Source organism: Clarias gariepinus, chromosome 13 (genome assembly GCF_024256425.1).
Source record: "Clarias gariepinus isolate MV-2021 ecotype Netherlands chromosome 13, CGAR_prim_01v2, whole genome shotgun sequence".
NCBI lineage: Eukaryota > Metazoa > Chordata > Actinopteri > Siluriformes > Clariidae > Clarias > Clarias gariepinus.
In genome coordinates, this window is record NC_071112.1 from 31,625,001 (window position 1) to 31,650,552 (window position 25,552).

The following is a 25,552-nucleotide window of genomic DNA, read 5'->3' on the forward strand; positions in this document are numbered from 1 at the left end:
TACAACCTTCAGTAAACAATAGAAAGTTGTTTAAATTTCCTTCTCATCGCCATCTGGCCAATGAATCATACTAACGGCAACGGTTACGGAAAGCATTTTCAGATTCTGTTAGGGAATTTGTCACACGCTGGCCGTCTGTCTGTTGCTAACTAAGAGGTCTGGTGAACATTTTTTTAGCTTTAAGCATTTGCCCAAGAACAGGTCAATTGGCCGCAGGACAGCAGACCCAATATAGCCTGATAGATGCTTCAGTTCTCAGGAAAGGCACACCAGCGTACCACCTGGCCTGAGGAAGCCCACCATGGCAGTCGCCTACCTGCTTCTGCCTAAAAGGGGTATTCGGTAAATGAATGAGCCTCAAAAGCCCGGTTAATTTTAGCTAGGGAGAGACAACAAAGCAACATTCCCATACCGGGAGTCGAACCCGGGCCGCCTGGGTGAAAACCAGGAATCCTGACCGCTAGACCATATGGGACGAGCGCGGAGATGAACGCCACCGAGGGAGTGTTGCGTCCCTTGGGCAGAACACTGGATTTTTCCAGGTAAGCAGCTGCCAACGTTTTGAGCCGCGCTGGTACGAATCTGAGCTCTGTTGTGGTCAACAAGTGGTATTGACAAGAACATTGCACGCGATCAAAGAGAGCCACGCGAGCCTCAAGCCACACATAGACTCTTTGGATCCGTGTTACGTTGTGTTGTGCCGCTGGCCCATCCCTAGCTGTGGTGAAATGAGATCCTAGGTGTTTTCTAGCAAGCCAGCAAAATAAGCACCATAGGAAGAGTGTTCCCTGCTTTTCGGGGATTAAGGGAGCCCATACCACGGCGGAAATGCAGCTGCTGGAGTGGGTCGCATGAGCACAACTTTGGACCGGGGTAAAAGAAAGCCGAGCCAGCCAGGAGTCGAACCTAGAATCTTCTGATCCGTAGTCAGACGCGTTATCCATTGCGCCACTGGCCCACGGGCGGTGTGTGCAACTGACATTCTACATACATGTGCTTTCTTAGCAAACGCGGGCCAGGAGGAAACGGCCTTGCAGTCAGGCGATAGTTGCAAAAGTAACTGCCGTGACCCGGATTCGAACCGGGGTTGCTGCGGCCACAACGCAGAGTACTAACCACTATATGATCACGGCGCGCCAGACCTCCGGTAAAAACACTGCCCTGCTTCCAGCGAGAAGTCAGACGCTGCTGGACGTACCGTGGGAAGTACTGGCAAATCGCTTCTCCCGTGTGCACCGGGGAAACTTCATTTTCCATGTAGTCTTCAATGCATTTGCAACACTCACAACTAGGCAATGGTCCTAATTACATGCAAAGGCCACCAAAATTCGCACAAGGTCTTGCAACATGCTTCGTCCTTTGTGGGACAGATGACCCAAATACTACAGTCCATTAATACTCTATACTTATAAGATGAGCTAATTGATTTCTCTAATATGTCTTCTTGGTTTGCCTCAATAAGAAGGAAAAATAATGGAAAGGAATGAAGTGAAAAATCCACACTGGAATTTACGTCCAGACAAACAGAGGGAACGAAAAAGGCAAAGATGGGGTCGTCTCAGCTGACGAACACACTTCAATACAACCTTCAGTAAACAATAGAAAGTTGTTTAAATTTCCTTCTCATCGCCATCTGGCCAATGAATCATACTAACGGCAACGGTTACGGAAAGCATTTTCAGATTCTGTTAGGGAATTTGTCACACGCTGGCCGTCTGTCTGTTGCTAACTAAGAGGTCTGGTGAACATTTTTTTAGCTTTAAGCATTTGCCCGAGAACAGGTCAATTGGCCGCAGGACAGCAGACCCAATATAGTCTGATAGATGCTTCAGTTCTCAGGAAAGGCACACCAGCGTACCACCTGGCCTGGGGATGCCCACCATGGCAGTCGCCTACCTGCTTCTGCCTAAAAGGGGTATTCGGTAAATGAATGAGCCTCAAAAGCCCGGTTAATTTTAGCTAGGGAGAGACAACAAAGCAACATTCCCATACCGGGAGTCGAACCCGGGCCGCCTGGGTGAAAACCAGGAATCCTGACCCCTAGACCATATGGGACAAGCACAGAGATGAACGCCACCGAGGGAGTTTTGCGTCCCTTGGGCAGAACACTGGATTTTTCCAGGTAAGCAGCTGCCAACGTTTTGAGCCGCGCTGGTACGAATCTGAGCTCTGTTGTGGTCAACAAGTGGTATTGACAAGAACATTGCACGCGATCAAAGAGAGCCACGCGAGCCTCAAGCCACACATAGACTCTTTGGATCCGTGTTACGTTGTGTTGTGCCGCTGGCCCATCCCTAGCTGTGGTGAAATGAGATCCTAGGTGTTTTCTAGCAAGCCAGCAAAATAAGCACCATAGGAAGAGTGTTCCCTGCTTTTCGGGGATTAAGGGAGCCCATACCACGGCGGAAATGCAGCTGCTGGAGTGGGTCGCATGAGCACAACTTTGGACCGGGGTAAAAGAAAGCCGAGCCAGCCAGGAGTCGAACCTAGAATCTTCTGATCCGTAGTCAGACGCGTTATCCATTGCGCCACTGGCCCACGGGCGGTGTGTGCAACTGACATTCTACATACATGTGCTTTCTCAGCAAACGCAGGCCCGTAGGAAATGGCCTTGCAGTCAGGCGATAGTTGCAAAATTAACTGCCGTGACCCGGATTCGAACCGGGGTTGCTGCGGCCACAACGCAGAGTACTAACCACTATACGATCACGGCGCGCCAGACCTCCGGTAAAAACGCCCCCTGCTTCCAGCGGGAAGTCAGACGCTGCTGGATGTACCGTGGGAAGTACTGGCAAATCGCTTCTCTCGTGTGCACCGGGAAAACTTCATTTTCCATGTAGTCTTCAATGCATTTGCAACACTCACAACTAGGCAATGGTCCTAATTACATGCAAACGCCACCAAAATTCGCACAAGGTCTTGCAACATGCTTTGTCCTTTGTAGGACAGATGACCCAAATATTACAGTCTATTAATACTCTATACTTATAAGATGAGCTAATTGATTTCTCTAATATGTCTTCTTGGTTTGCCTCAATAAGAAGGAAAAATAATGGAAAGGAATGAAGTGAAAAATCCACACTGGAATTTACGTCCAGACAAACAGAGGGAACGAAAAAGGCAAAGATGGGGTCGTCTCGGCTGACGAACACACTTCAATACAACCTTTAGTAAACAATAGAAAGTTGTTTAAATTTCCTTCTCATCGCCATCTGGCCAATGAATCATACTAACGGCAACGGTTACGGAAAGCATTTTCAGATTCTGTTAGGGAATTTGTCACACGCTGGCCGTCTGTCTGTTGCTAACTAAGAGGTCTGGTGAACATTTTTTTAGCTTTAAGCATTTGCCCGAGAACAGGTCAATTGGCCGCAGGACAGCAGACCCAATATAGCCTGATAGATGCTTCAGTTCTCAGGAAAGGCACACCAGCGTACCACCTGGCCTGAGGAAGCCCACCATGGCAGTCGCCTACCTGCTTCTGCCTAAAAGGGGTATTCGGTAAATGAATGAGCCTCAAAAGCCCGGTTAATTTTAGCTAGGGAGAGACAACAAAGCAACATTCCCATACCGGGAGTCGAACCCGGGCCGCCTGGGTGAAAACCAGGAATCCTGACCGCTAGACCATATGGGACGAGCGCAGAGATAAATGCCACCGAGGGAGGGTTGCGTCCCTTGGGCAGAACACCGGATTTTTCCAGGTAAGCAGCTGCCAACGTTTTGAGCCGCGCTGGTACGAATCTGAGCTCTGTTGTGGTCAACAAGTGGTATTGACAAGAACATTGCACGCGATCAAAGAGAGCCACGCGAGCCTCAAGCCACACATAGACTCTTTGGATCCGTGTTACGTTGTGTTGTGCCGCTGGCCCATCCCTAGCTGTGGTGAAATGAGATCCTAGGTGTTTTCTAGCAAGCCAGCAAAATAAGCACCATAGGAAGAGTGTTCCCTGCTTTTCGGGAATTAAGGGAGCCCGTACCACGGCGGAAATGTAGCTGCTGGAGTGGGTCGCATGAGCACAACTTTGGACCGGGGTAAAAGAAAGCCGAGCCAGCCTGGAGTCGAACCGAGAATCTTCTGATCCATAGTCAGACGCGTTATCCATTGCGCCACTGGCCCACGGGCGGTATGTGCAACTGACATTCTACATACATGTGCTTTCTTAGCAAACGCGGGCCAGTCAGGCGATAGTTGCAAAAGTAACTGCCGTGACCCGGATTCGAACCGGGGTTGCTGCGGCCACAACGCAGAGTACTAACCACTATACGATCACGGCGCGCCAGACCTCCGGTAAAAATGCCCCCTGCTTCCAGCGCGAAGTCAGACGCTGCTGGACGTACTGTGGGAAGTACTGGCAAATCGCTTCTCCCGTGTGCACCGGGGAAACTTCATTTTCCATGTAGTCTTCAATGCATTTGCAACACTCACAACTAGGCAATGGTCCTAATTACATGCAAAGGCCACCAAAATTCGCACAAGGTCTTGCAACATGCTTCGTCCTTTGTGGGACAGATGACCCAAATACTACAGTCCATTAATACTCTATACTTATAAGATGAGCTAATTGATTTCTCTAATATGTCTTCTTGGTTTGCCTCAATAAGAAGGAAAAATAATGGAAAGGAATGAAGTGAAAAATCCACACTGGAATTTACGTCCAGACAAACAGAGGGAACGAAAAAGGCAAAGATGGGGTCGTCTCGGCTGACGAACACACTTCAATACAACCTTCAGTAAACAATAGAAAGTTGTTTAAATTTCCTTCTCATCGCCATCTGGCCAATGAATCATACTAACGGCAACGGTTACGGAAAGCATTTTCAGATTCTGTTAGGGAATTTGTCACACGCTGGCCGTCTGTCTGTTGCTAACTAAGAGGTTTGGTGAACATTTTTTTAGCTTTAAGCATTTGCCCGAGAACAGGTCAATTGGCCGCAGGACAGCAGACCCAATATAGCCTGATAAATGCTTCAGTTCTCAGGAAAGGCACACCAGCGTACCACCCGGCCTGAGGAAGCCCACCATGGCAGTCGCCTACCTGCTTCTGCCTAAAAGGGGGCTACGGTAAATGAATGAGCCTCAAAGGCCCGGGTAATTTTAGCTAGGGAGAGACAACAAAGAAACATTCCCATACCGGGAGTCGAAAACGGGCCGCCTGGGTGAAAACCAGGAATCCTGACCGCTAGACCATATGGGACGAGCGCAGAGATGAACGCCACCGAGGGAGTGTTGCGTCCCTTGGGCAGAACACTGGATTTTTCCAGGTAAGCAGCTGCCAACGTTTTGAGCCGCGCTGGTACGAATCTGAGCTCTGTTGTGGTCAACAAGTGGTATTGACAAGAACATTGCACGCGATCAAAGAGGGCCACGCGAGCCTCAAGCCACACATAGACTCTTTGGATCCGTGTTACGTTGTGTTGTGCCGCTGGCCTATCCCTAGCTGTGGTGAAATGAGATCCTAGGTGTTTTCTAGCAAGCCAGCAAAATAAGCACCATAGGAAGAGTGTTCCCTGATTTTCGGGGATTAAGGGTGCCCATACCACGGCGGAAATGCAGCTGCTGGAGTGGGTCGCATGAGCACAACTTTGGACCGGGGTAAAAGAAAGCCGAGCCAGCCAGGAGTCGAACCTAGAATCTTCTGATCCGTAGTCAGATGCGTTATCCATTGCGCCACTGGCCCACGGGCGGTGGGTGCAACTGACATTCTACATACATGTGCTTTCTCAGCAAACGCGGGCCCGTAGGAAATGGCCTTGCAGTCAGGCGATAGTTGCAAAATTAACTGCCGTGACCCAGATTCGAACCAGGGTTGCTGCGGCCACAACGCAGAGTACTAACCACTATACGATCACGGCGCGCCAGACCTCTGGTAAAAACACCGCCCTGCTTCCAGCGAGAAGTCAGACGCTGCTGGACGTACCGTGGGAGGACTGGCAAATCGCTTCTCCCGTGTGCACCGGGGAAACTTCATTTTCCATGTAGTCTTCAATGCTAGAGGGAACGAAAAAGGCAAAGATGGGGTCGTCTCGGCTGACGAACACACTTCAATACAACCTTCAGTAAACAATAGAAAGTTGTTTAAATTTCCTTCTCATCGCCATCTGGCCAATGAATCATACTAACGGCAACGGTTACGGAAAGCATTTTCAGATTCTGTTAGAGAATTTGTCACACGCTGGCCGTCTGTCTCATTTGCAACACTCACAACTAGGCAATGGTCCTAATTACATGCAAAGGCCACCAAAATTCGCACAAGGTCTTGCAACATGCTTCGTCCTTTGTGGGACAGATGACCCAAATACTACAGTCCATTAATACTCTATACTTATAAGATGAGCTAATTGATTTCTCTAATATGTCTTCTTGGTTTGCCTCAATAAGAAGGAAAAATAATGGAAAGGAATGAAGTGAAAAATCCACACTGGAATTTACGTCCAGACAAACAGAGGGAACGACAAAGGCAAAGATGGGGTCGTCTCGGCTGACGAACACACTTCAGTACAACCTTCAGTAAACAATAGAAAGTTGTTTAAATTTCCTTCTCATCGCCATCTGGCCAATGAATCATACTAACGGCAACGGTTACGGAAAGCATTTTCAGATTCTGTTAGGGAATTTGTCACACGCTGGCCGTCTGTCTGTTGCTAACTAAGAGGTCTGGTGAACATTTTTTTAGCTTTAAGCATTTGCCCGAGAACAGGTCAATTGGCCGCAGGACAGCAGACCCAATATAGCCTGATAGATGCTTCAGTTCTCAGGAAAGGCACACCAGCGTACCACCTGGCCTGAGGAAGCCCACCATGGCAGTCGCCTACCTGCTTCTGCCTAAAAGGGGTATTCGGTAAATGAATGAGCCTCAAAAGCCCGGTTAATTTTAGCTAGGGAGAGACAACAAAGCAACATTCCCATACCGGGAGTCGAACCCGGGCCACCTGGGTGAAAACTAGGAATCCTGACCGCTAGACCATATGGGACGAGCGCGGAGATGAGCGCCACCGAGGGAGTGTTGCGTCCCTTGGGCAGAACACTGGATTTTTCCAGGTAAGCAGCTGCCAACGTTTTGAGCCGCGCTGGTACGAATCTGAGCTCTGTTGTGGTCAACAAGTGGTATTGACAAGAACATTGCACGCGATCAAAGAGAGCCACGCGAGCCTCAAGCCACACATAGACTCTTTGGATCCGTGTTACGTTGTGTTGTGCCGCTGGCCCATCCCTAGCTGTGGTGAAATGAGATCCTAGGTGTTTTCTAGCAAGCCAGCAAAATAAGCACCATAGGAAGAGTGTTCCCTGCTTTTCGGGGATTAAGGGTGCCCATACCACGGCGGAAATGCAGCTGCTGGGGTGGGTCGCATGAGCACCACTTTGGACTGGGGTAAAAGAAAGCCGAGCCAGCCAGGAGTCGAACCTAGAATCTTCTGATCCGTAGTCAGACGCGTTATCCATTGCGCCACTGGCCCACGGGCGGTGTGTGCAACTGACATTCTACATACATGTGCTTGCTTAGCAAACGCGGGCCAGGAGGAAACGGCCTTGCAGTCAGGCGATAGTTGCAAAAGTAACTGCCGTGACCCGGATTCGAACCGGGGTTGCTGCGGCCACAACGCAGAGTACAAACCACTATACGATCACGGCGCACCAGACCTCCGGTAAAAACACCGCCCTGCTTCCAGCGAGAAGTCAGACGCTGCTGGACATACCGTGGGAAGTACTGGCAAATCGCTTCTCCCGTGTGCACCGGGGAAACTTAATTTTCCATGTAGTCTTCAATGCATTTGCAACACTCACAACTAGGCAATGGTCCTAATTACATGCAAAGGCCACCAAAATTCGCACAAGGTCTTGCAACATGCTTCGTCCTTTGTGGGACAGATGACCCAAATACTACAGTCCATTAATACTCTATACTTATAAGATGAGCTAATTGATTTCTCTAATATGTCTTCTTGGTTTGCCTCAATAAGAAGGAAAAATAATGGAAAGGAATGAAGTGAAAAATCCACACTGGAATTTACGTCCAGACAAACAGAGGGAACGAAAAAGGCAAAGATGGGGTCGTCTCGGCTGACGAACACACTTCAATACAACCTTCAGTAAACAATAGAAAGTTGTTTAAATTTCCTTCTCATCGCCATCTGGCCAATGAATCATACTAACGGCAACGGTTACGGAAAGCATTTTCAGATTCTGTTAGGGAATTTGTCACACGCTGGCCGTCTGTCTGTTGCTAACTAAGAGGTCTGGTGAACATTTTTTTAGCTTTAAGCATTTGCCCGAGAACAGGTCAATTGGCCGCAGGACAGCAGACCCAATATAGCCTGATAGATGCTTCAGTTCTCAGGAAAGGCACACCAGCGTACCACCTGGCCTGAGGAAGCCCACCATGGCAGTCGCCTACCTGCTTCTGCCTAAAAGGGGTATTCGGTAAATGAATAAGCCTCAAAAGCCCGGTTAATTTTAGCTAGGGAGAGACAACAAAGCAACATTCCCATACCGGGAGTCGAACCCGGGCCGCCTGGGTGAAAACCAGGAATCCTGACCGCTAGACCATATGGGACGAGCGCGGAGATGAACGCCACCGAGGGAGTGTTGCGTCCCTTGGGCAGAACACTGGATTTTTCCAGGTAAGCAGCTGCCAACGTCTTGAGCCGCGCTGGTAAGAATCTGAGCTCTGTTGTGGTCAACAAGTGGTATTGACAAGAACATTGCACGCGATCAAAGAGAGCCACGCGAGCCTCAAGCCACACATAGACTCTTTGGATCCGTGTTACGTTGTGTTGTGCCGCTGGCCCATCCCTAGCTGTGGTGAAATGAGATCCTAGGTGTTTTCTAGCAAGCCAGCAAAATAAGCACCATAGGAAGAGTGTTCCCTGCTTTTCGGGGATTAAGGGAGCCCATACCACGGCGGAAATGCAGCTGCTGGAGTGGGTCGCATGAGCACAACTTTGGACCGGGGTAAAAGAAAGCCGAGCCAGCCAGGAGTCGAACCTAGAATCTTCTGATCCGTAGTCAGACGCGTTATCCATTGCGCCACTGGCCCACGGGCGGTGTGTGCAACTGACATTCTACATACATGTGCTTTCTTAGCAAACGCGGGCTATGAGGAAACGGCCTTGCAGTCAGGCGCTAGTTGCAAAAGTAACTGCCGTGACCCGGATTCGAACCGGGGTTGCTGCGGCCACAACGCAGAGTACTGACCACTATATGATCACGGCGCGCCAGACCTCCGGTAAAAACACTGCCCTGCTTCCAGCGAGAAGTCAGACGCTGCTGGACGTACCGTGGGAAGTACTGGCAAATCGCTTCTCCCGTGTGCACCGGGGAAACTTCATTTTCCATGTAGTCTTCAATGCATTTGCAACACTCACAACTAGGCAATGGTCCTAATTACATGCAAAGGCCACCAAAATTCGCACAAGGTCTTGCAACATGCTTCGTCCTTTGTGGGACAGATGACCCAAATACTACAGTCCATTAATACTCTATACTTATAAGATGAGCTAATTGATTTCTCTAATATGTCTTCTTGGTTTGCCTCAATAAGAAGGAAAAATAATGGAAAGGAATGAAGTGAAAAATCCACACTGGAATTTACGTCCAGACAAACAGAGGGAACGAAAAAGGCAAAGATGGGGTCGTCTCAGCTGACGAACACACTTCAATACAACCTTCAGTAAACAATAGAAAGTTGTTTAAATTTCCTTCTCATCGCCATCTGGCCAATGAATCATACTAACGGCAACGGTTACGGAAAGCATTTTCAGATTCTGTTAGGGAATTTGTCACACGCTGGCCGTCTGTCTGTTGCTAACTAAGAGGTCTGGTGAACATTTTTTTAGCTTTAAGCATTTGCCCGAGAACAGGTCAATTGGCCGCAGGACAGCAGACCCAATATAGTCTGATAGATGCTTCAGTTCTCAGGAAAGGCACACCAGCGTACCACCTGGCCTGGGGATGCCCACCATGGCAGTCGCCTACCTGCTTCTGCCTAAAAGGGGTATTCGGTAAATGAATGAGCCTCAAAAGCCCGGTTAATTTTAGCTAGGGAGAGACAACAAAGCAACATTCCCATACCGGGAGTCGAACCCGGGCCGCCTGGGTGAAAACCAGGAATCCTGACCGCTAGACCATATGGGACAAGCACAGAGATGAACGCCACCGAGGGAGTTTTGCGTCCCTTGGGCAGAACACTGGATTTTTCCAGGTAAGCAGCTGCCAACGTTTTGAGCCGCGCTGGTACGAATCTGAGCTCTGTTGTGGTCAACAAGTGGTATTGACAAGAACATTGCACGCGATCAAAGAGAGCCACGCGAGCCTCAAGCCACACATAGACTCTTTGGATCCGTGTTACGTTGTGTTGTGCCGCTGGCCCATCCCTAGCTGTGGTGAAATGAGATCCTAGGTGTTTTCTAGCAAGCCAGCAAAATAAGCACCATAGGAAGAGTGTTCCCTGCTTTTCGGGGATTAAGGGAGCCCATACCACGGCGGAAATGCAGCTGCTGGAGTGGGTCGCATGAGCACCACTTTGGACCGGGGTAAAAGAAAGCCGAGCCAGCCAGGAGTCGAACCTAGAATCTTCTGATCCGTAGTCAGACGCGTTATCCATTGCGCCACTGGCCCACGGGCGGTGTGTGCAACTGACATTCTACATACATGTGCTTTCTTAGCAAACGCGGGCCAGGAGGAAACGGCCTTGCAGTCAGGCGCTAGTTGCAAAAGTAACTGCCGTGACCCGAATTCGAACCGGGGTTGCTGCGGCCACAACGCAGAGTACTAACCACTATACGATCACGGCGCGCCAGACCTCCGGTAAAAACACTCCCCTGCTTCCAACGGGAAGTCAGATGCTGCTGGATGTACTGTGGGAAGTACTGGCAAATCGCTTCTCTCGTGTGCACCGGGGAAACTTAATTTTCCATGTAGTCTTCAATGCATTTGCAACACTCACAACTAGGCAATGGTCCTAATTACATGCAAACGCCACCAAAATTCGCACAAGGTCTTGCAACATGCTTTGTCCTTTGTAGGACAGATGACCCAAATATTACAGTCTATTAATACTCTATACTTATAAGATGAGCTAATTGATTTCTCTAATATGTCTTCTTGGTTTGCCTCAATAAGAAGGAAAAATAATGGAAAGGAATGAAGTGAAAAATCCACACTGGAATTTACGTCCAGACAAACAGAGGGAACGAAAAAGGCAAAGATGGGGTCGTCTCGGCTGACGAACACACTTCAATACAACCTTTAGTAAACAATAGAAAGTTGTTTAAATTTCCTTCTCATCGCCATCTGGCCAATGAATCATACTAACGGCAACGGTTACGGAAAGCATTTTCAGATTCTGTTAGGGAATTTGTCACACGCTGGCCGTCTGTCTGTTGCTAACTAAGAGGTCTGGTGAACATTTTTTTAGCTTTAAGCATTTGCCCGAGAACAGGTCAATTGGCCGCAGGACAGCAGACCCAATATAGCCTGATAGATGCTTCAGTTCTCAGGAAAGGCACACCAGCGTACCACCTGGTCTGGGGAAGCCCACCATGGCAGTCGCCTACCTGCTTCTGCCTAAAAGGGGTATTCGGTAAATGAATGAGCCTCAAAAGCCCGGTTAATTTTAGCTAGGGAGAGACAACAAAGCAACATTCCCATACCGGGAGTCGAACCCGGGCCGCCTGGGTGAAAACCAGGAATCCTGACCGCTAGACCATATGGGACAAGCGCAGAGATAAATGCCACCGAGGGAGGGTTGCGTCCCTTGGGCAGAACACCGGATTTTTCCAGGTAAGCAGCTGCCAACGTTTTGAGCCGCGCTGGTACGAATCTGAGCTCTGTTGTGGTCAACATGTGGTATTGACAAGAACATTGCACGCGATCAAAGAGGGCCACGCGAGCCTCAAGCCACACATAGACTCTTTGGATCCGTGTTACGTTGTGTTGTGCCGCTGGCCCATCCCTAGCTGTGGTGAAATGAGATCCTAGGTGTTTTCTAGCAAGCCAGCAAAATAAGCACCATAGGAAGAGTGTTCCCTGCTTTTCGGGGATTAAGGGAGCCCATACCACGGCGGAAATGCAGCTGCTGGAGTGGGTCGCATGAGCACAACTTTGGACCGGGGTAAAAGAAAGCCGAGCCAGCCAGGAGTCGAACCTAGAATCTTCTGATCCGTAGTCAGACGCGTTATCCATTGCGCCACTGGCCCACGGGCGGTATGTGCAACTGACATTCTACATACATGTGCTTTCTTAGCAAACGCGGGCCAGGAGGAAACGGTCTTGCAGTCAGGCGATAGTTGCAAAAGTAACTGCCGTGACCCGGATTCGAACCGGGGTTGCTGCGGCCACAACGCAGAGAACTAACCACTATACGATCACGGCGCGCCAGACCTCCGGTAAAAACACCGCCCTGCTTCCAGCGAGAAGTCAGACGCTGCTGGACGTACTGTGGGAAGTACTGGCAAATCGCTTCTCCCGTGTGCACCGGGGAAACTTCATTTTCCATGTAGTCTTCAATGCATTTGCAACACTCACAACTAGGCAATGGTCCTAATTACATGCAAAGGCCACCAAAATTCGCACAAGGTCTTGCAACATGCTTCGTCCTTTGTGGGACAGATGACCCAAATACTACAGTCCATTAATACTCTATACTTATAAGATGAGCTAATTGATTTCTCTAATATGTCTTCTTGGTTTGCCTCAATAAGAAGGAAAAATAATGGAAAGGAATGAAGTGAAAAATCCACACTGGAATTTACGTCCAGACAAACAGAGGGAACGACAAAGGCAAAGATGGGGTCGTCTCGGCTGACGAACACACTTCAATACAACCTTCAGTAAACAATAGAAAGTTGTTTAAATTTCCTTCTCATCGCCATCTGGCCAATGAATCATACTAACGGCAACGGTTACGGAAAGCATTTTCAGATTCTGTTAGGGAATTTGTCACACGCTGGCCGTCTGTCTGTTGCTAACTAAGAGGTCTGGTGAACATTTTTTTAGCTTTAAGCATTTGCCCGAGAACAGGTCAATTGGCCGCAGGACAGCAGACCCAATATAGCCTGATAGATGCTTCAGTTCTCAGGAAAGGCACACCAGCGTACCACCTGGCCTGAGGAAGCCCACCATGGCAGTCGCCTACCTGCTTCTGCCTAAAAGGGGTATTCGGTAAATGAATGAGCCTCAAAAGCCCGGTTAATTTTAGCTAGGGAGAGACAACAAAGCAACATTCCCATACCGGGAGTCGAACACAGGCCGCCTGGGTGAAAACCAGGAATCCTGACCGCTAGACCATATGGGATAAGGGTGGAGATGAACGCCACCGAGGGAGTGTTGCGTCCCTTGGGCAGAACACTGGATTTTTCCAGGTAAGCAGCTGCCAACGTTTTGAGCCGCGCTGGTACGAATCTGAGCTCTGTTGTGGTCAACAAGTGGTATTGACAAGAACATTGCACGCGATCAAAGAGGGCCACGCGAGCCTCAAGCCACACATAGACTCTTTGGATCCGTGTTACGTTGTGTTGTGCCGCTGGCCCATCCCTAGCTGTGGTGAAATGAGATCCTAGGTGTTTTCTAGCAAGCCAGCAAAATAAGCACCATAGGAAGAGTGTTCCCTGATTTTCGGGGATTAAGGGTGCCCATACCACGGCGGAAATGCAGCTGCTGGAGTGGGTCGCATGAGCACAACTTTGGACCGGGGTAAAAGAAAGCCGAGCAAGCCAGGAGTCGAAACTAGAATCTTCTGATCCGCAGTCAGACGCGTTATCCATTGCGCCACTGGCCCACGGGCGGTGTGTGCAACTGACATTCTACATACATGTGCTTTCTTAGCAAACGCGGGCCAGGAGGAAATGGCCTTGCAGTCAGGCGATAGTTGCAAAATTAACTGCCGTGACCCGGATTCGAACCGGGGTTGCTGCGGCCACAACGCAGAGTACTAACCACTATACGATCACGGCGCGGCAGACCTCTGGTAAAAACACCGCCCTGCTTCCAGCGAAAAGTCAGACGCTGCTGGACGTACCGTGGGAGGACTGGCAAATCGCTTCTCCCGTGTGCACCGGGGAAACTTCATTTTCCATGTAGTCTTCAATGCTAGAGGGAACGAAAAAGGCAAAGATGGGGTCGTCTCGGCTGACGAACACACTTCAATACAACCTTCAGTAAACAATAGAAAGTTGTTTAAATTTCCTTCTCATCGCCATCTGGCCAATGAATCATACTAACGGCAACGGTTACGGAAAGCATTTTCAGATTCTGTTAGAGAATTTGTCACACGCTGGCCGTCTGTCTCATTTGCAACACTCACAACTAGGCAATGGTCCTAATTACATGCAAAGGCCACCAAAATTCGCACAAGGTCTTGCAACATGCTTCGTCCTTTGTGGGACAGATGACCCAAATACTACAGTCCATTAATACTCTATACTTATAAGATGAGCTAATTGATTTCTCTAATATGTCTTCTTGGTTTGCCTCAATAAGAAGGAAAAATAATGGAAAGGAATGAAGTGAAAAATCCACACTGGAATTTACGTCCAGACAAACAGAGGGAACGACAAAGGCAAAGATGGGGTCGTCTCGGCTGACGAACACACTTCAGTACAACCTTCAGTAAACAATAGAAAGTTGTTTAAATTTCCTTCTCATCGCCATCTGGCCAATGAATCATACTAACGGCAACGGTTACGGAAAGCATTTTCAGATTCTGTTAGGGAATTTGTCACACGCTGGCCGTCTGTCTGTTGCTAACTAAGAGGTCTGGTGAACATTTTTTTAGCTTTAAGCATTTGCCCGAGAACAGGTCAATTGGCCGCAGGACAGCAGACCCAATATAGCCTGATAGATGCTTCAGTTCTCAGGAAAGGCACACCAGCGTACCACCTGGTCTGAGGAAGCCCACCATGGCAGTCGCCTACCTGCTTCTGCCTAAAAGGGGTATTCGGTAAATGAATGAGCCTCAAAAGCCCGGTTAATTTTAGCTAGGGAGAGACAACAAAGCAACATTCCCATACCGGGAGTCGAACCCGGGCCGCCTGGGTGAAAACCAGGAATCCTGACCGCTAGACCATATGGGACGAGCGCAGAGATAAATGCCACCGAGGGAGGGTTGCGTCCCTTGGGCAGAACACTGGATTTTTCCAGGTAAGCAGCTGCCAACGTTTTGAGCCGCGCTGGTACGAATCTGAGCTCTGTTGTGGTCAACATGTGGTATTGACAAGAACATTGCACGCGATCAAAGAGGGCCACGCGAGCCTCAAGCCACACATAGACTCTTTGGATCCGTGTTACGTTGTGTTGTGCCGCTGGCCCATCCCTAGCTGTGGTGAAATGAGATCCTAGGTGTTTTCTAGCAAGCCAGCAAAATAAGCACCATAGGAAGAGTGTTCCCTGCTTTTCGGGGATTAAGGGAGCCCATACCACGGCGGAAATGCAGCTGCTGGAGTGGGTCGCATGAGCACAACTTTGGACCGGGGTAAAAGAAAGCCGAGCCAGCCAGGAGTCGAACCTAGAATCTTCTGATCCGTAGTCAGACGCGTTATCCATTGCGCCACTGGCCCACGGGCGGTATGTGCAACTGACATTCTACATACATGTGCTTTCTTAGCAAACGCGGGCCAGGAGGAAACGGTCTTGCAGTCAGGCGATAGTTGCAAAAGTAACTGCCGTGACCCGGATTCGAACCGGGGTTGCTGCGGCCACAACGCAGAGAACTAACCACTATACGATCACGGCGCGCCAGACCTCCGGTAAAAACACCGCCCTGCTTCCAGCGAGAAGTCAGACGCTGCTGGACGTACTGTGGGAAGTACTGGCAAATCGCTTCTCCCGTGTGCACCGGGGAAACTTCATTTTCCATGTAGTCTTCAATGCATTTGCAACACTCACAACTAGGCAATGGTCCTAATTACATGCAAAGGCCACCAAAATTCGCACAAGGTCTTGCAACATGCTTCGTCCTTTGTGGGACAGATGACCCAAATACTACAGTCCATTAATACTCTATACTTATAAGATGAGCTAATTGATTTCTCTAATATGTCTTCTTGGTTTGCCTCAATAAGAAGGAAAAATAATGGAAAGGAATGAAGTGAAAAATCCACACTGGAATTTACGTCCAGACAAACAGAGGGAACGACAAAGGCAAAGATGGGGTCGTCTCGGCTGACGAACACACTTCAATACAACCTTCAGTAAACAATAGAAAGTTGTTTAAATTTCCTTCTCATCGCCATCTGGCCAATGAATCATACTAACGGCAACGGTTACGGAAAGCATTTTCAGATTCTGTTAGGGAATTTGTCACACGCTGGCCGTCTGTCTGTTGCTAACTAAGAGGTCTGGTGAACATTTTTTTAGCTTTAAGCATTTGCCCGAGAACAGGTCAATTGGCCGCAGGACAGCAGACCCAATATAGCCTGATAGATGCTTCAGTTCTCAGGAAAGGCACACCAGCGTACCACCTGGCCTGAGGAAGCCCACCATGGCAGTCGCCTACCTGCTTCTGCCTAAAAGGGGTATTCGGTAAATGAATGAGCCTCAAAAGCCCGGTTAATTTTAGCTAGGGAGAGACAACAAAGCAACATTCCCATACCGGGAGTCGAACACAGGCCGCCTGGGTGAAAACCAGGAATCCTGACCGCTAGACCATATGGGACGAGCGTGGAGATGAGCGCCACCGAGGGAGTGTTGCGTCCCTTGGGCAGAACACTGGATTTTTCCAGGTAAGCAGCTGCCAACGTTTTGAGCCGCGCTGGTACGAATCTGAGCTCTGTTGTGGTCAACAAGTGGTATTGACAAGAACATTGCACGCGATCAAAGAGAGCCACGCGAGCCTCAAGCCACACATAGACTCTTTGGATCCGTGTTACGTTGTGTTGTGCCGCTGGCCCATCCCTAGCTGTGTTGAAATGAGATCCTAGGTGTTTTCTAGCAAGCCAGCAAAATAAGCACCATAGGAAGAGTGTTCCCTGATTTTCGGGGATTAAGGGTGCCCATACCACGGGGGAAATGCAGCTGCTGGAGTGGGTCGCATGAGCACAACTTTGGACCGGGGTAAAAGAAAGCCGAGCAAGCCAGGAGTCGAAACTAGAATCTTCTGATCCGCAGTCAGACGCGTTATCCATTGCGCCACTGGCCCACGGGCGGTGTGTGCAACTGACATTCTACATACATGTGCTTTCTTAGCAAACGCGGGCCAGGAGGAAACGGCCTTGCAGTCAGGCGCTAGTTGCAAAAGTAACTGCCGTGACCCGGATTCGAACCGGGGTTGCTGCGGCCACAACGCAGAGTACTAACCACTATACGATCACGGCGCGCCAGACCTCTGGTAAAAACACCGCCCTGCTTCCAGCGAAAAGTCAGACGCTGCTGGACGTACCGTGGGAGGACTGGCAAATCGCTTCTCCCGTGTGCACCGGGGAAACTTCATTTTCCATGTAGTCTTCAATGCTAGAGGGAACGAAAAAGGCAAAGATGGGGTCGTCTCGGCTGACGAACACACTTCAATACAACCTTTAGTAAACAATAGAAAGTTGTTTAAATTTCCTTCTCATCGCCATCTGGCCAATGAATCATACTAACGGCAACGGTTACGGAAAGCATTTTCAGATTCTGTTAGAGAATTTGTCACACGCTGGCCGTCTGTCTCATTTGCAACACTCACAACTAGGCAATGGTCCTAATTACATGCAAAGGCCACCAAAATTCGCACAAGGTCTTGCAACATGCTTCGTCCTTTGTGGGACAGATGACCCAAATACTACAGTCCATTAATACTCTATACTTATAAGATGAGCTAATTGATTTCTCTAATATGTCTTCTTGGTTTGCCTCAATAAGAAGGAAAAATAATGGAAAGGAATGAAGTGAAAAATCCACACTGGAATTTACGTCCAGACAAACAGAGGGAACGACAAAGGCAAAGATGGGGTCGTCTCGGCTGACGAACACACTTCAGTACAACCTTCAGTAAACAATAGAAAGTTGTTTAAATTTCCTTCTCATCGCCATCTGGCCAATGAATCATACTAACGGCAACGGTTACGGAAAGCATTTTCAGATTCTGTTAGGGAATTTGTCACACGCTGGCCGTCTGTCTGTTGCTAACTAAGAGGTCTGGTGAACATTTTTTTAGCTTTAAGCATTTGCCCGAGAACAGGTCAATTGGCCGCAGGACAGCAGACCCAATATAGCCTGATAGATGCTTCAGTTCTCAGGAAAGGCACACCAGCGTACCACCTGGCCTGAGGAAGCCCACCATGGCAGTCGCCTACCTGCTTCTGCCTAAAAGGGGTATTCGGTAAATGAATGAGCCTCAAAAGCCCGGTTAATTTTAGCTAGGGAGAGACAACAAAGCAACATTCCCATACCGGGAGTCGAACCCGGGCCACCTGGGTGAAAACCAGGAATCCTGACCGCTAGACCATATGGGAAGAGCACGGAGATGAACGCCACCGAGGGAGTGTTGCGTCCCTTGGGCAGAACACTGGATTTTTCCAGGTAAGCAGCTGCCAACGTTTTGAGCCGCGCTGGTACGAATCTGAGCTCTGTTGTGGTCAACAAGTGGTATTGACAAGAACATTGCACGCGATCAAAGAGAGCCACGCGAGCCTCAAGCCACACATAGACTCTTTGGATCCGTGTTACGTTGTGTTGTGCCGCTGGCCCATCCCTAGCTGTGGTGAAATGAGATCCTAGGTGTTTTCTAGCAAGCCAGCAAAATAAGCACCATAGGAAGAGTGTTCCCTGCTTTTCGGGGATTAAGGGAGCCCATACCACGGCGGAAATGCAGCTGCTGGAGTGGGTCGCATGAGCACAACTTTGGACCGGGGTAAAAGAAAGCCGAGCCAGCCAGGAGTCGAACCTAGAATCTTCTGATCCGTAGTCAGACGCGTTATCCATTGCGCCACTGGCCCACGGGCGGTGTGTGCAACTGACATTCTACATACATGTGCTTTCTTAGCAAACGCGGGCCAGGAGGAAACGGCCTTGCAGTCAGGCGATAGTTGCAAAAGTAACTGCCGTGACCCGGATTCGAACCGGGGTTGCTGCGGCCACAACGCAGAGTACTAACCACTATACGATCACGTCACGCCAGACCTCCGGTAAAAACACCGCCCTGCTTCCAGCGAGAAGTCAGACGCTGCTGGACATACCGTGGGAAGTACTGGCAAATCGCTTCTCCCGTGTGCACCGGGGAAACTTAATTTTCCATGTAGTCTTCAATGCATTTGCAACACTCACAACTAGGCAATGGTCCTAATTACATGCAAAGGCCACCAAAATTCGCACAAGGTCTTGCAACATGCTTCGTCCTTTGTGGGACAGATGACCCAAATACTACAGTCCATTAATACTCTATACTTATAAGATGAGCTAATTGATTTCTCTAATATGTCTTCTTGGTTTGCCTCAATAAGAAGGAAAAATAATGGAAAGGAATGAAGTGAAAAATCCACACTGGAATTTACGTCCAGACAAACAGAGGGAACGAAAAAGGCAAAGATGGGGTCGTCTCGGCTGACGAACACACTTCAATACAACCTTCAGTAAACAATAGAAAGTTGTTTAAATTTCCTTCTCATCGCCATCTGGCCAATGAATCATACTAACGGCAACGGTTACGGAAAGCATTTTCAGATTCTGTTAGGGAATTTGTCACACGCTGGCCGTCTGTCTGTTGCTAACTAAGAGGTCTGGTGAACATTTTTTTAGCTTTAAGCATTTGCCCGAGAACAGGTCAATTGGCCGCAGGACAGCAGACCCAATATAGCCTGATAGATGCTTCAGTTCTCAGGAAAGGCACACCAGCGTACCACCTGGCCTGAGGAAGCCCACCATGGCAGTCGCCTACCTGCTTCTGCCTAAAAGGGGTATTCGGTAAATGAATGAGCCTCAAAAGCCCGGTTAATTTTAGCTAGGGAGAGACAACAAAGCAACATTCCCATACCGGGAGTCGAACCCGGGCCGCCTGGGTGAAAACCAGGAATCCTGACCGCTAGACCATATGGGACGAGCGCGGAGATGAACGCCACCGAGGGAGTGTTGCGTCCCTTGGGCAGAACACCGGATTTTTCCAGGTAAGCAGCTGCCAACATTTTGAGCCGCGCTGGTATGAATCTGAGCTCTGTTGTGGTCAACAAGTGGTATTGACAAGAACATTGCACGCGATCAAAGAGAGCCACGCGAGCCTCAAGCCACACATAGACTCTTTGGATCCGTGTTACGTTGTGTTGTGCCGCTGGCCCATCCCTAGCTGTGGTGAAATGAGATCCTAGGTGTTTTCTAGCAAGCCAGCAAAATAAGCACCATAGGAAGAGTGTTCCCTGCTTTTCGGGGATTAAGGGAGCCCATACCACGGCGGAAATGCAGCTGCTGGAGTGGGTCGCATGAGCACAACTTTGGACCGGGGTAAAAGAAAGCCGAGCCAGCCAGGAGTCGAACCTAGAATCTTCTGATCCGTAGTCAGACGCGTTATCCATTGCGCCACTGGCCCACGGGCGGGGTGTGCAACTGACATTCTACATACATGTGCTTTCTTAGCAAACGCGGGCCAGGAGGAAACGGCCTTGCAGTCAGGCGCTAGTTGCAAAAGTAACTGCCGTGACCCGGATTCGAACCGGGGTTGCTGCGGCCACAACGCAGAGTACTGACCACTATACGATCACGGCGCGCCAGACCTCCGGTAAAAACACCGCCCTGCTTCCAGCGAGAAGTCAGACGCTGCTGGACGTACTGTGGGAAGTACTGGCAAATCGCTTCTCCCGTGTGCACCGGGGAAACTTCATTTTCCATGTAGTCTTCAATGCATTTGCAACACTCACAACTAGGCAATGGTCCTAATTACATGCAAAGGCCACCAAAATTCGCACAAGGTCTTGCAACATGCTTCGTCCTTTGTGGGACAGATGACCCAAATACTACAGTCCATTAATACTCTATACTTATAAGATGAGCTAATTGATTTCTCTAATATGTCTTCTTGGTTTGCCTCAATAAGAAGGAAAAATAATGGAAAGGAATGAAGTGAAAAATCCACACTGGAATTTACGTCCAGACAAACAGAGGGAACGACAAAGGCAAAGATGGGGTCGTCTCGGCTGACGAACACACTTCAATACAACCTTCAGTAAACAATAGAAAGTTGTTTAAATTTCCTTCTCATCGCCATCTGGCCAATGAATCATACTAACGGCAACGGTTACGGAAAGCATTTTCAGATTCTGTTAGGGAATTTGTCACACGCTGGCCGTCTGTCTGTTGCTAACTAAGAGGTCTGGTGAACATTTTTTTAGCTTTAAGCATTTGCCCGAGAACAGGTCAATTGGCCGCAGGACAGCAGACCCAATATAGCCTGATAGATGCTTCAGTTCTCAGGAAAGGCACACCAGCGTACCACCTGGCCTGAGGAAGCCCACCATGGCAGTCGCCTACCTGCTTCTGCCTAAAAGGGGTATTCGGTAAATGAATGAGCCTCAAAAGCCCGGTTAATTTTAGCTAGGGAGAGACAACAAAGCAACATTCCCATACCGGGAGTCGAAAACGGGCCGCCTGGGTGAAAACCAGGAATCCTGACCGCTAGACCATATGGGACGAGCGCGGAGATGAACGCCACCGAGGGAGTGTTGCGTCCCTTGGGCAGAACACTGGATTTTTCCAGGTAAGCAGCTGCCAACGTTTTGAGCCGCGCTGGTACGAATCTGAGCTCTGTTGTGGTCAACAAGTGGTATTGACAAGAACATTGCACGCGATCAAAGAGGGCCACGCGAGCCTCAAGCCACACATAGACTCTTTGGATCCGTGTTACGTTGTGTTGTGCCGCTGGCCCATCCCTAGCTGTGGTGAAATGAGATCCTAGGTGTTTTCTAGCAAGCCAGCAAAATAAGCACCATAGGAAGAGTGTTCCCTGATTTTCGGGGATTAAGGGTGCCCATACCACGGCGGAAATGCAGCTGCTGGAGTGGGTCGCATGAGCACAACTTTGGACCGGGGTAAAAGAAAGCCGAGCAAGCCAGGAGTCGAAACTAGAATCTTCTGATCCGTAGTCAGACGCGTTATCCATTGCGCCACTGGCCCACGGGCGGTGTGTGCAACTGACATTCTACATACATGTGCTTTCTTAGCAAACGCGGGCGAGGAGGAAACGGCCTTGCAGTCAGGCGCTAGTTGCAAAATTAACTGCCGTGACCCGGATTCGAACCAGGGTTGCTGCGGCCACAACGCAGAGTACTAACCACTATACGATCACGGCGCGGCAGACCTCTGGTAAAAACGCCCCCTGCTTCCAGCGGGAAGTCAGACGCTGCTGGATGTACCGTGGGAAGTACTGGCAAATCGCTTCTCTCGTGTCACTGGGGAAACTTCATTTTCCATGTAGTCTTCAATGCTAGAGGGAACGAAAAAGGCAAAGATGGGGTCGTCTCGGCTGACGAACACACTTCAATACAACCTTCAGTAAACAATAGAAAGTTGTTTAAATTTCCTTCTCATCGCCATCTGGCCAATGAATCATACTAACGGCAACGGTTACGGAAAGCATTTTCAGATTCTGTTAGAGAATTTGTCACACGCTGGCCGTCTGTCTCATTTGCAACACTCACAACTAGGCAATGGTCCTAATTACATGCAAAGGCCACCAAAATTCGCACAAGGTCTTGCAACATGCTTCGTCCTTTGTGGGACAGATGACCCAAATACTACAGTCCATTAATACTCTATACTTATAAGATGAGCTAATTGATTTCTCTAATATGTCTTCTTGGTTTGCCTCAATAAGAAGGAAAAATAATGGAAAGGAATGAAGTGAAAAATCCACACTGGAATTTACGTCCAGACAAACAGAGGGAACGAAAAAGGCAAAGATGGGGTCGTCTCGGCTGACGAACACACTTCAATACAACCTTCAGTAAACAATAGAAAGTTGTTTAAATTTCCTTCTCATCGCCATCTGGCCAATGAATCATACTAACGGCAACGGTTACGGAAAGCATTTTCAGATTCTGTTAGGGAATTTGTCACACGCTGGCCGTCTGTCTGTTGCTAACTAAGAGGTCTGGTGAACATTTTTTTAGCTTTAAGCATTTGCCCGAGAACAGGTCAATTGGCCGCAGGACAGCAGACCCAATATAGCCTGATAGATGCTTCAGTTCTCAGGAAAGGCAAACCAGCGTACCACCTGGCCTGAGGAAGCCCACCATGGCAGTCGCCTACCTGCTTCTGCCTAAAAGGGGTATTCGGTAAATGAATGAGCCTCAAAAGCCCGGTTAATTTTAGCTAGGGAGAGACAACAAAGCAACATTCCCATACCGGGAGTCGAACCCGGGCCACCTGGGTGAAAACCAGGAATCCTGACCGCTAGACCATATGGGACGAGCGCGGAGATGAACGCCACCGAGGGAGTGTTGCGTCCCTTGGGCAGAACACTGGATTTTTCCAGGTAAGCAGCTGCCAACGTTTTGAGCCGCGCTGGTACGAATCTGAGCTCTGTTGTGGTCAACAAGTGGTATTGACAAGAACATTGCACGCGATCAAAGAGAGCCACGTGAGCCTCAAGCCACACATAGACTCTTTGGACCCGTGTTACGTTGTGTTGTGCCGCTGGCCCATCCCTAGCTGTGGTGAAATGAGATCCTAGGTGTTTTCTAGCAAGCCAGCAAAATAAGCACCATAGGAAGAGGATTCCCTGCTTTTCGGGGATTAAGGGAGCCCATACCACGGCGGAAATGCAGCTGCTGGAGTGGGTCGCATGAGCACAACTTTGGACCGGGGTAAAAGAAAGCCGAGCCAGCCAGGAGTCGAACCTAGAATCTTCTGATCCGTAGTCAGACGCGTTATCCATTGCGCCACTGGCCCACGGGCGGTGTGTGCAACTGACATTCTACATACATGTGCTTTCTTAGCAAACGCGGGCCAGGAGGAAACGGCCTTGCAGTCAGGCGATAGTTGCAAAAGTAACTGCCGTGACCCGGATTCGAACCGGGGTTGCTGCGGCCACAACGCAGAGTACTAACCACTATACGATCACGGCGCGCCAGACCTCCGGTAAAAACGCCCCCTGCTTCCAGCGGGAAGTCAGACGCTGCTGGATGTACCGTGGGAAGTACTGGCAAATCGCTTCTCTCGTGTGCACCGGGAAAACTTCATTTTCCATGTAGTCTTCAATGCATTTGCAACACTCACAACTAGGCAATGGTCCTAATTACATGCAAAGGCCACCAAAATTCGCACAAGGTCTTGCAACATGCTTCGTCCTTTGTGGGACAGATGACCCAAATACTACAGTCCATTAATACTCTATACTTATAAGATGAGCTAATTGATTTCTCTAATATGTCTTCTTGGTTTGCCTCAATAAGAAGGAAAAATAATGGAAAGGAATGAAGTGAAAAATCCACACTGGAATTTACGTCCAGACAAACAGAGGGAACGAAAAAGGCAAAGATGGGGTCGTCTCGGCTGACGAACACACTTCAATACAACCTTCAGTAAACAATAGAAAGTTGTTTAAATTTCCTTCTCATCGCCATCTGGCCAATGAACCATACTAACGGCAACGGTTACGGAAAGCATTTTCAGATTCTGTTAGGGAATTTGTCACACGCTGGCCGTCTGTCTGTTGCTAACTAAGAGGTCTGGTGAACATTTTTTTAGCTTTAAGCATTTGCCCGAGAACAGGTCAATTGGCCGCAGGACAGCAGACCCAATATAGCCTGATAGATGCTTCAGTTCTCAGGAAAGGCACACCAGCGTACCACCTGGCCTGAGGAAGCCCACCATGGCAGTCGCCTACCTGCTTCTGCCTAAAAGGGGTATTCGGTAAATGAATGAGCCTCAAAAGCCCGGTTAATTTTAGCTAGGGAGAGACAACAAAGCAACATTCCCATACCGGGAGTCGAACCCGGGCCGCCTGGGTGAAAACCAGGAATCCTGACCGCTAGACCATATGGGACGAGCGCGGAGATGAGCGCCACCGAGGGAGTGTTGCGTCCCTTGGGCAGAACACTGGATTTTTCCAGGTAAGCAGCTGCCAACGTTTTGAGCCGCGCTGGTACGAATCTGAGCTCTGTTGTGGTCAACAAGTGGTATTGACAAGAACATTGCACGCGATCAAAGAGAGCCACGCGAGCCTCAAGCCACACATAGACTCTTTGGATCCGTGTTACGTTGTGTTGTGCCGCTGGCCCATCCCTAGCTGTGGTGAAATGAGATCCTAGGTGTTTTCTAGCAAGCCAGCAAAATAAGCACCATAGGAAGAGTGTTCCCTGCTTTTCGGGGATTAAGGGAGCCCATACCACGGCGGAAATGCAGCTGCTGGAGTGGGTCGCATGAGCACAACTTTGGACCGGGGTAAAAGAAAGCCAAGCCAACCAGGAGTCGAACCTAGAATCTTCTGATCTGTAGTCAGACGCATTATCCATTGCGCCACTGGCCCATGGGCGGTGTGTGCAACTGACATTCTACATACATGTGCTTTCTTAGCAAACGCGGGCTGGAGGAAACGGCCTTGCAGTCAGGCGATAGTTGCAAAAGTAACTGCCGTGACCCGGATTCGAACCGGGG

General features: G+C 49.2%; 34 non-coding genes across 34 annotated transcripts; all 34 read right to left on the reverse strand.

The window, feature by feature from the left end:
- Positions 1–403: 403 nt before the first annotated feature.
- trnae-uuc (transfer RNA glutamic acid (anticodon UUC)) lies at positions 404–475 on the reverse strand. The gene has a single exon. It is a non-coding gene; the product is annotated as a tRNA-Glu (tRNA).
- A 410-nt stretch (positions 476–885) lies between these two features.
- trnar-acg (transfer RNA arginine (anticodon ACG)) lies at positions 886–958 on the reverse strand. The gene has a single exon. It is a non-coding gene; the product is annotated as a tRNA-Arg (tRNA).
- A 1,025-nt stretch (positions 959–1,983) lies between these two features.
- Positions 1,984–2,055, reverse strand: trnae-uuc (transfer RNA glutamic acid (anticodon UUC)). Its single transcript has one exon. It is a non-coding gene; the product is annotated as a tRNA-Glu (tRNA).
- Positions 2,056–2,465: 410 nt separating this feature from the next.
- Positions 2,466–2,538, reverse strand: trnar-acg (transfer RNA arginine (anticodon ACG)). Its single transcript has one exon. It is a non-coding gene; the product is annotated as a tRNA-Arg (tRNA).
- Positions 2,539–2,641: 103 nt separating this feature from the next.
- On the reverse strand, positions 2,642–2,713 carry trnah-gug (transfer RNA histidin (anticodon GUG)). The gene has a single exon. It is a non-coding gene; the product is annotated as a tRNA-His (tRNA).
- An 849-nt stretch (positions 2,714–3,562) lies between these two features.
- On the reverse strand, positions 3,563–3,634 carry trnae-uuc (transfer RNA glutamic acid (anticodon UUC)). The gene has a single exon. It is a non-coding gene; the product is annotated as a tRNA-Glu (tRNA).
- A 410-nt stretch (positions 3,635–4,044) lies between these two features.
- Positions 4,045–4,117, reverse strand: trnah-aug (transfer RNA histidin (anticodon AUG)). Its single transcript has one exon. It is a non-coding gene; the product is annotated as a tRNA-His (tRNA).
- Positions 4,118–4,202: 85 nt separating this feature from the next.
- trnah-gug (transfer RNA histidin (anticodon GUG)) lies at positions 4,203–4,274 on the reverse strand. Its single transcript has one exon. It is a non-coding gene; the product is annotated as a tRNA-His (tRNA).
- A 1,331-nt stretch (positions 4,275–5,605) lies between these two features.
- trnar-acg (transfer RNA arginine (anticodon ACG)) lies at positions 5,606–5,678 on the reverse strand. The gene has a single exon. It is a non-coding gene; the product is annotated as a tRNA-Arg (tRNA).
- Positions 5,679–6,900: 1,222 nt separating this feature from the next.
- Positions 6,901–6,972, reverse strand: trnae-uuc (transfer RNA glutamic acid (anticodon UUC)). Its single transcript has one exon. It is a non-coding gene; the product is annotated as a tRNA-Glu (tRNA).
- Positions 6,973–7,382: 410 nt separating this feature from the next.
- Positions 7,383–7,455, reverse strand: trnar-acg (transfer RNA arginine (anticodon ACG)). Its single transcript has one exon. It is a non-coding gene; the product is annotated as a tRNA-Arg (tRNA).
- A 103-nt stretch (positions 7,456–7,558) lies between these two features.
- Positions 7,559–7,630, reverse strand: trnah-gug (transfer RNA histidin (anticodon GUG)). The gene has a single exon. It is a non-coding gene; the product is annotated as a tRNA-His (tRNA).
- An 850-nt stretch (positions 7,631–8,480) lies between these two features.
- On the reverse strand, positions 8,481–8,552 carry trnae-uuc (transfer RNA glutamic acid (anticodon UUC)). The gene has a single exon. It is a non-coding gene; the product is annotated as a tRNA-Glu (tRNA).
- Positions 8,553–8,962: 410 nt separating this feature from the next.
- trnar-acg (transfer RNA arginine (anticodon ACG)) lies at positions 8,963–9,035 on the reverse strand. Its single transcript has one exon. It is a non-coding gene; the product is annotated as a tRNA-Arg (tRNA).
- Positions 9,036–10,060: 1,025 nt separating this feature from the next.
- Positions 10,061–10,132, reverse strand: trnae-uuc (transfer RNA glutamic acid (anticodon UUC)). The gene has a single exon. It is a non-coding gene; the product is annotated as a tRNA-Glu (tRNA).
- A 410-nt stretch (positions 10,133–10,542) lies between these two features.
- Positions 10,543–10,615, reverse strand: trnar-acg (transfer RNA arginine (anticodon ACG)). Its single transcript has one exon. It is a non-coding gene; the product is annotated as a tRNA-Arg (tRNA).
- Positions 10,616–11,640: 1,025 nt separating this feature from the next.
- trnae-uuc (transfer RNA glutamic acid (anticodon UUC)) lies at positions 11,641–11,712 on the reverse strand. The gene has a single exon. It is a non-coding gene; the product is annotated as a tRNA-Glu (tRNA).
- A 410-nt stretch (positions 11,713–12,122) lies between these two features.
- trnar-acg (transfer RNA arginine (anticodon ACG)) lies at positions 12,123–12,195 on the reverse strand. Its single transcript has one exon. It is a non-coding gene; the product is annotated as a tRNA-Arg (tRNA).
- A 1,025-nt stretch (positions 12,196–13,220) lies between these two features.
- On the reverse strand, positions 13,221–13,292 carry trnae-uuc (transfer RNA glutamic acid (anticodon UUC)). Its single transcript has one exon. It is a non-coding gene; the product is annotated as a tRNA-Glu (tRNA).
- Positions 13,293–13,878: 586 nt separating this feature from the next.
- Positions 13,879–13,950, reverse strand: trnah-gug (transfer RNA histidin (anticodon GUG)). The gene has a single exon. It is a non-coding gene; the product is annotated as a tRNA-His (tRNA).
- Positions 13,951–14,997: 1,047 nt separating this feature from the next.
- On the reverse strand, positions 14,998–15,069 carry trnae-uuc (transfer RNA glutamic acid (anticodon UUC)). The gene has a single exon. It is a non-coding gene; the product is annotated as a tRNA-Glu (tRNA).
- A 410-nt stretch (positions 15,070–15,479) lies between these two features.
- trnar-acg (transfer RNA arginine (anticodon ACG)) lies at positions 15,480–15,552 on the reverse strand. Its single transcript has one exon. It is a non-coding gene; the product is annotated as a tRNA-Arg (tRNA).
- Positions 15,553–16,577: 1,025 nt separating this feature from the next.
- On the reverse strand, positions 16,578–16,649 carry trnae-uuc (transfer RNA glutamic acid (anticodon UUC)). The gene has a single exon. It is a non-coding gene; the product is annotated as a tRNA-Glu (tRNA).
- A 586-nt stretch (positions 16,650–17,235) lies between these two features.
- Positions 17,236–17,307, reverse strand: trnah-gug (transfer RNA histidin (anticodon GUG)). The gene has a single exon. It is a non-coding gene; the product is annotated as a tRNA-His (tRNA).
- Positions 17,308–18,354: 1,047 nt separating this feature from the next.
- Positions 18,355–18,426, reverse strand: trnae-uuc (transfer RNA glutamic acid (anticodon UUC)). The gene has a single exon. It is a non-coding gene; the product is annotated as a tRNA-Glu (tRNA).
- Positions 18,427–18,836: 410 nt separating this feature from the next.
- trnar-acg (transfer RNA arginine (anticodon ACG)) lies at positions 18,837–18,909 on the reverse strand. The gene has a single exon. It is a non-coding gene; the product is annotated as a tRNA-Arg (tRNA).
- A 1,025-nt stretch (positions 18,910–19,934) lies between these two features.
- On the reverse strand, positions 19,935–20,006 carry trnae-uuc (transfer RNA glutamic acid (anticodon UUC)). The gene has a single exon. It is a non-coding gene; the product is annotated as a tRNA-Glu (tRNA).
- Positions 20,007–20,416: 410 nt separating this feature from the next.
- On the reverse strand, positions 20,417–20,489 carry trnar-acg (transfer RNA arginine (anticodon ACG)). Its single transcript has one exon. It is a non-coding gene; the product is annotated as a tRNA-Arg (tRNA).
- Positions 20,490–20,592: 103 nt separating this feature from the next.
- Positions 20,593–20,664, reverse strand: trnah-gug (transfer RNA histidin (anticodon GUG)). The gene has a single exon. It is a non-coding gene; the product is annotated as a tRNA-His (tRNA).
- Positions 20,665–22,172: 1,508 nt separating this feature from the next.
- Positions 22,173–22,244, reverse strand: trnah-gug (transfer RNA histidin (anticodon GUG)). The gene has a single exon. It is a non-coding gene; the product is annotated as a tRNA-His (tRNA).
- A 1,046-nt stretch (positions 22,245–23,290) lies between these two features.
- On the reverse strand, positions 23,291–23,362 carry trnae-uuc (transfer RNA glutamic acid (anticodon UUC)). Its single transcript has one exon. It is a non-coding gene; the product is annotated as a tRNA-Glu (tRNA).
- A 410-nt stretch (positions 23,363–23,772) lies between these two features.
- On the reverse strand, positions 23,773–23,845 carry trnar-acg (transfer RNA arginine (anticodon ACG)). Its single transcript has one exon. It is a non-coding gene; the product is annotated as a tRNA-Arg (tRNA).
- A 103-nt stretch (positions 23,846–23,948) lies between these two features.
- Positions 23,949–24,020, reverse strand: trnah-gug (transfer RNA histidin (anticodon GUG)). The gene has a single exon. It is a non-coding gene; the product is annotated as a tRNA-His (tRNA).
- Positions 24,021–24,869: 849 nt separating this feature from the next.
- On the reverse strand, positions 24,870–24,941 carry trnae-uuc (transfer RNA glutamic acid (anticodon UUC)). Its single transcript has one exon. It is a non-coding gene; the product is annotated as a tRNA-Glu (tRNA).
- Positions 24,942–25,552: the final 611 nt, after the last annotated feature.